Below are 6,647 nucleotides of genomic sequence, written 5' to 3'. Positions count from 1 at the left end.
TAATTCAAAATTTATCACCTCTTACTTGTGTCAATGTTTTATAGCTCATGAGGAAGTATGTGGTGTTTATCTTTCGATCTTGTCATTTACTTCGGATAGACTTTCACCAATGGACTAGTGGCTCATCCGCTTATCCAATAATTTTGCAAAAAGAGCTGGCAATGGGGTTCCCAGCCCCAATTAATTAACTTTCATTAATAATTCTCTTCACATGTTTTGCTCCGATTCATCAGTAAGCAACTTAATTTTGCAAATAGACACTCCTCCATGGTATGTGAATGTTGGAAGGCACCCGAGGATTCGGTTAGCCATTGCTTGTGTAAGCAAAAGGTTGGGAGGAGTGTCATCCATAAATAAAGAAAAACTAAACTAAAGTACATGTGTAAACAAAAGAGAAGAGGGATGATCTACCTTGCTGGTAGAGATAACATCCTTCATGGGAGCTGCTCTTGAAAGTCTGGTTGATGAGGTAGTTAGAGTGCCCACTACCATTCGTTGACAACAACAAACACCTCTCAAAATTTTACTTTTATGCTCTCTTTATGTTTTCAAAACCAAAGCTCTAGCACAAATATAGCAATCGATGCTTTCCTCTTTGAAGGACCATTCTTTTACTTTTATGTTGAGTCAGTTCACCTATTTCTCTCCACCTCAAGAAGCAAACACTTGTGTGAACTGTGCATTGGTTCCTACATACTTGCATATTGCATTTGTTATATTACTCTATGTTGACAATTATCCATGAGATATACATGTTATAAGTTGAAAGCAACCGCTGAAACTTAATCTTCCTTTGTGTTGCTTCAATACCTTTACTTTAATTTATTGCTTTATGAGTTAACTCTTATGCAAGACTTATTGATGCTTGTCTTGAAAGTACTATTCATGAAAAGTCTTTGCTTTATGATTCATTTGTTTACTCATGTCATTACCATTGTTTTGTCGCTGCATTCATTACATATGCTTATAATAGTATGATCAAGGTTATGATGGCATGTCACTTCAGAAATTATCTTTGTTATCGTTTACCTGCTCGGGACGTGCAGAACTAAGCTTGGGGATGCTGATACGTCTCCTACGTATCGATAATTTCTTATGTTCCATGCCACATTATTGATGATATCTACATGTTTTATACACATTATATGTCATATTTATGCGTTTTCCGGAACTAACCTATTGACGAGATGCCGAAGGGCCGGTTCTCGTTTTCTGCTGTTTTTGGTTCCAGAAATCCTAGTAAGGAAATATTCTCGGAATCAGACGAAATCAAGACCCAGCATCCTATTTTGCCCGGAAGCATCCAGAACACCCGAGAACCGCCAGAGAGGGGGCACAGGGCCACCAAACCCTAGGCCGGCGCGGCCAAGGGGGGGCCGCGCCCCCCTATAGTGTCGGCGCCCCTTCGACCTTCTGACGCCGCCTCTTCGCCTATTTAAGCCCCCTCGACCTAAAACCACGATACGGAAAAGCCACGGTACGAGAAACCTTCCAGAGCCGCCGCCATCGCGAAGCCAAGATCTGGGGGATAGGAGTCTCTGTTCTGGCACGCCGCCGGGACGGGGAAGTGCCCCCGGAAGGCTCCTCCATCGACACCACCGCCATCTTCATCAACGCTGCTGTCTCCCATGAGGAGGGAGTAGTTCACCATCGAGGCTCGGGGCTGTACCGGTATCTATGTGGTTCATCTCTCTCCTATGTACTTCAATACAATAATCTCATGAGCTGCCTTACACGATTGAGATTCATATGATGATGCTTGTAATCTAGATGTCATTATGCTAGTCAAGTGGGTTTTACTTATGTGATCTCCGGAGACTCCTTGTCCCACGTGTGTAAAGGTGACAGTTTGTGCACCGTGTGGGTCTCTTAGGCTATATTTCATAGAATACTTATTCACTGTTATGAATGGCATAGTGAAGTGCTTATTTATATCTCTTTATGATTGCAATGTGTTTTGTATCACAATTTATCCATGTGCTACTCTAGTGATGTTATTAAAGTAGTTTATTCCTCCTGCACGGTGTAATGGTGACGAGTGTGTGCATCCGTGTTAGTACTTGGCGTAGGCTATGATTATGATCTCTTGTAGATTATGAAGTTAACTATTGCTATGATGGTATTGATGTGATCTATTCCTCCTACATAGTGTGAAGGTGACAAGTGTGCATGCTATGTTAGTACTTGGTTTAGTTGTGTTGATCTGTCATGCACTCTAAGGTTATTTAAATATGAACATTGAATATTGTGGAGCTTGTTAACTCCGGCATTGAGGGTTCGTGTAATCCTACGCAATTAGTGGTGTTCATCATCCAACAAGAGAGTGTAGAGTATGCATTTATCTATTCTCGTTATGTGATCAAAGTTGAGAGTGTCCACTAGTGAAAGTCTAATCCCTAGGCCTTGTTCCTAAATATCGCTATCGTCTGCTTGTTTCATCGTTTCTATCGCGTTACTACTCGCTGCGTTACTACTGCTTGTTTACTCGTCCTGGGCAAAGCACTTTTCCGGTGCCGTTGCCACTTGCTCATACTTATTTATACCACATGTATTTCACTATCTCTTCGCCGAACTAGTGCACCTATTAGGTGTGTTGGGGACACAAGAGACTTCTTGCTTTGTGGTTGCGGGGTTGCATGAGAGGGATATCTTTGTCCTCTTCCTCCCTGAGTTCGATAAACCTTGGGTGATCCACTTAAGGGAAACTTGCTGCTGTTCTACAAACCTCTGCTCTTGGAGGCCCAACACTGTCTACAAGAATAGAAGCACCCGTAGACATCAGTAGGGGCTTGCACGACGGCAGCCACGACCACAGAGAGGTCGACAGCGGCATGCCCAGCCGCCTACAGAATCCAGGGAGCTCGTCCCTTTTAAATTCAATTGATTTGCGGTCTTACAATCTTTGATTTGCATCTCCATAATTTTCTTACATTGCCCAATCGCTCGCTTCAGAATCCATGGAGCTCCCCCCCCCCTTGACGAAGCACCCACTTCAGAGTTCAGAATCACGATCATCGTCTCTAGGAACCACTCACTGCCCGGCTGCCTGCGCGCCACTCGTCGCCAAGGTCCATGTAAGTGCTCTGCCCCCAACCCTAACCCTCCCGCACCCCGCCCTCCGCCGCCGCCGACGGTAGCGCCGCCGGGGGCAAAGTCCCTCGGGGCGTGGCGGCGGCGGGGGCCCTTCCTCGTCGCCGTGTGCAGATCGGCGGCCGGATCCCCACCTCCTCGATGCTTGGCGGAGCAGACGCGCGTGGGATGGGCGACGGCGGCGGCGGCCCTCCTCCCGTCGGCTGTCCCCTGGCGGACCGGTCGGCGCGGGTGGGATGGGCGGCGCTGCGGTCTCCCTCTTCTCGTCGGCTTCCCGCAGCACTCCGGCAGGGGTTGGTGGTGGGCGGTGGCCAGACCCTCGGTCTGCGCCATGCCATCCACCCCCGCCTCTTGTTGGTGCGTGGAGGCGATCTCGGGCATCTTCCGCGACACGAGGGCGCCCGGGGCAGCAACCTTGGGTTTGACGGAGGAGGTGGCCTCTTGTTCGCCGGAGAGGGTCGGCCTGCGGTTGGTGGTGTTGGATTTTTGATCTATCATCGCTAGCCGGCGGTGAGATGGAGGTGCATGGAAGCCGGCGATGGTGTCGCCGGTGGATGGTTGGGTTGGCCAGCCCGGGATGGTCGCCGACGTGGGGGTCTAGCCTGAATAAAGGCGGCGGTCCTAGGGCCTCTCTTGCGTGAAGAGGAGGACCTACCGGAGGCCTGGACTCGTGATCTGGCCGGAGGGTTGAGTTCCGGAAGGCTCCGCCAACGAATGTAACAGTGCTTTGCCTGGAGTTTGCTGGATCGGAGGTATTCGGTCGTGCGCACCCATGCGTTTATTCCGACCGTTTGGTTCCGGAGGGAGCGGCGCGAAGCTCTTTTCTGTGTTGACATCAAGTGACTATGGATCCATGATGAAAGTCGGAAGAAGAGAATTTCATGAAGGCCGGAGGGGAGGACTAGCTAAGGGATGTTCAAGTCTCCGCGCTGTTGAGGGGCTTGCTTGGTGTCCGGGCTTCACAACAGCGGTATGAAAGTGGGGGTGACAACACATGTGAAGCGCAGAGTCCTACCTTTCAGGGTGAAAATCCAAGGTTTGGCCTTAACTGGTTGTGCCTGGCAGTGACCTTGGTGGAGGCATTGTTTTGAGAGTGGGGACTATCTTCAGGGTGAAAACCTAAGATCTTTGATCGGGCGACGACGGTGTTGGAGCACTTTTCCCTTCTTGGAAGCGTCGTTTTTTGGAGAGTCTGCAATTCAGGTGTTGTCATGGTGGTGGATGTATTGCTGTTGTTAGGTCCGTGATACTGTAGTGGAACTTTTGTTTTCTTAGTTTTCTTTTCGTTTTTTTGGGTGTGTGCATCCGTAGTGCCATTAGGGTGGTGCGTTGTTGCAGAGGCTGGGTGTAATTGGTATCTCTCGATATTAATATATTCCCTTTATCGAAAAAAAGTGCTCTGCAACTTATCCATGGCGGCAGAGCAGGTACCGCATCGCCCGACGCTTGTGCTCCTCCATGGGCAGGTTAGGGTCTCCATGGTGGAAGGGGCCGAGGGGAACCATAGAAGGCTGGCATGCCTTGCTCTTGATGTCATTGATGTACGCCGGCACGCGGTAGAGGCATTGGCACTCCCATGTAGAGTGACTTGGTGGTGGATCTCTTTCGATGGGTTGCAGATGGATCTGGTGGATGGCGGCTATGTTTACCGATGAATGGCTCTCTTTATAGAATGGCTCCCTTCACGAAAGTTATAGGGTTAGACCTTAGGCATCCTCTAGCACTCAGTATGGGCAGGCAGTACGGGTAGGGCTTGCCCGTATGTCCGTTATTGCTCCTAGAACCGACTTTTTGGCCCTGGTTTACTTTTCTGCATTTGTGACGAGATTATCTTCATTAATTGCGGGTCCATTTGCCTTAAAACATGAATTCCTGCACATCACACAAAACGAGAAGGGATTGCACATCTTTGCAGTAATTAGCCATTAATGGCACAGTTAGAGAGATGTTTAGTCAATTTCTTGACTTGGCAAAGAGTTTAAACGTGAGGAAAATGGCGTATTTCACAGCCATCGAGCACTAACAAAATAATCATTCCTCATTTGATTTACTATATTAGGGACAAACTGAAGTATCCCCTCTATGGATATATCATTTTGAACATCGAAGAGCTTCAATTAGAAGATACATGGCATGCCATCTACACACCATAGTGATGGCAACAACTCTGTGCGTACCAACTTGTTGGGGATCCAAGTGCAGAGTGTTGTAGCAAGCATCTTTTTCCACAAGAGTGACTCAAGGGTTTATATCGAACTCTCGGGGAATTGGCAAAGAAGTTATTTCTCCTCCTCTTCTAGCAACCTGCAAAGTAACGTTTTTGCCTTGTGTCCCCAACTCCACCGTGTGGTTGTCAAGCACAAGGTTTCCTATTAGTAATAGGAAATATAAAGATAACTTAAACTAAACTAACTAAGCAAAATAAAAATGGTAAAAGCATAATGGTTTTTGGGTTGTGTGTGTTTGCAAGTGGAGAAAGTATTTTTCGTATTTTTGGATTAATAAATTGTAGTATATGTAAAGTTTGCTAATTGTGTTGGAAATATATTTATAATGATTTAAAATGGACCAGGGTTTTAGTGGACATGAGAAATTCATGAAAGTCATAAAATTGGTGGAACTTCAACATGTGTTTGATAAGCATTCATATGGGCATTACGCCCTAACAGAGAGATGATGCAACACATCTCTCTTATACTCCTCAAGAAAGGGAAAATTCCAAGCAATCTTGAATTAAGAACCAACAGTGTAGCCTTAAGTAATTTGACATAATGTTTGAATCTCAAATATGCTACCTTGAAAAACAAGATTATCAAGCTATCACATGATAATTATAGCACATGGATTCACTTTATCCCTGGCGAGGCAACAAGAGAAAGATGGATACCATAGTAGACCTTGAATTTGTTGTCGCTATTTAATCACTACAACCATGGTACTCCATATAATAAACACTTCTCACCACACATGCTCTTGCATACAAGTTTGATCAGAACAAGTACTTAAGAATGGGGTACATGATGTATATCTATCAATACATCTTACAAACAATAGGTTCCAATCTCATATATCAATATCATAGAATAAAGATCCACCATATAGGAATTACATATATGACCATAATCATGTTGGTAGGCTCATATGATACTAGATCTATGAAGAGCAAGATAGAAATAGATTAAGATACTGCCACAAACCCATAGTCCAGAGGAGCACTACCCCTCTTCCTCGAAGAAGCCTCGGGAAGTCCTTTCTATATAGGTTTTTAGGTTAGAAGGAGTCTGTGGGTGAAGGAATCAAGCGAACCCGACAGCCGAGGAGGAAAAGAGGTTGGGTGGCGCGCCCACCCTAACTGGGCGCGCCAACTGGCCTCTTTTGTCCCTTCTCGTGAGGTCCAAGTGCTCCAGATGCTTCTCTTGATGAAATATTGATATCCCCAAAATTCTAGCTCCATTTGACTTCGTTTAAGTCCCTAAAAGCTAAAATACACAAAACAAGGTTTTCATGTCCTGCACGGTTGTAACTAAAATAAAGGGTATCATTGGTAAATCCAAAAA

The sequence above is a fragment of the Lolium rigidum genome, chromosome 6 (genome assembly GCF_022539505.1).
Source record: "Lolium rigidum isolate FL_2022 chromosome 6, APGP_CSIRO_Lrig_0.1, whole genome shotgun sequence".
Taxonomy (NCBI): domain Eukaryota; kingdom Viridiplantae; phylum Streptophyta; class Magnoliopsida; order Poales; family Poaceae; genus Lolium; species Lolium rigidum.
Note: the sequence above shows the minus strand (reverse complement) of the source record.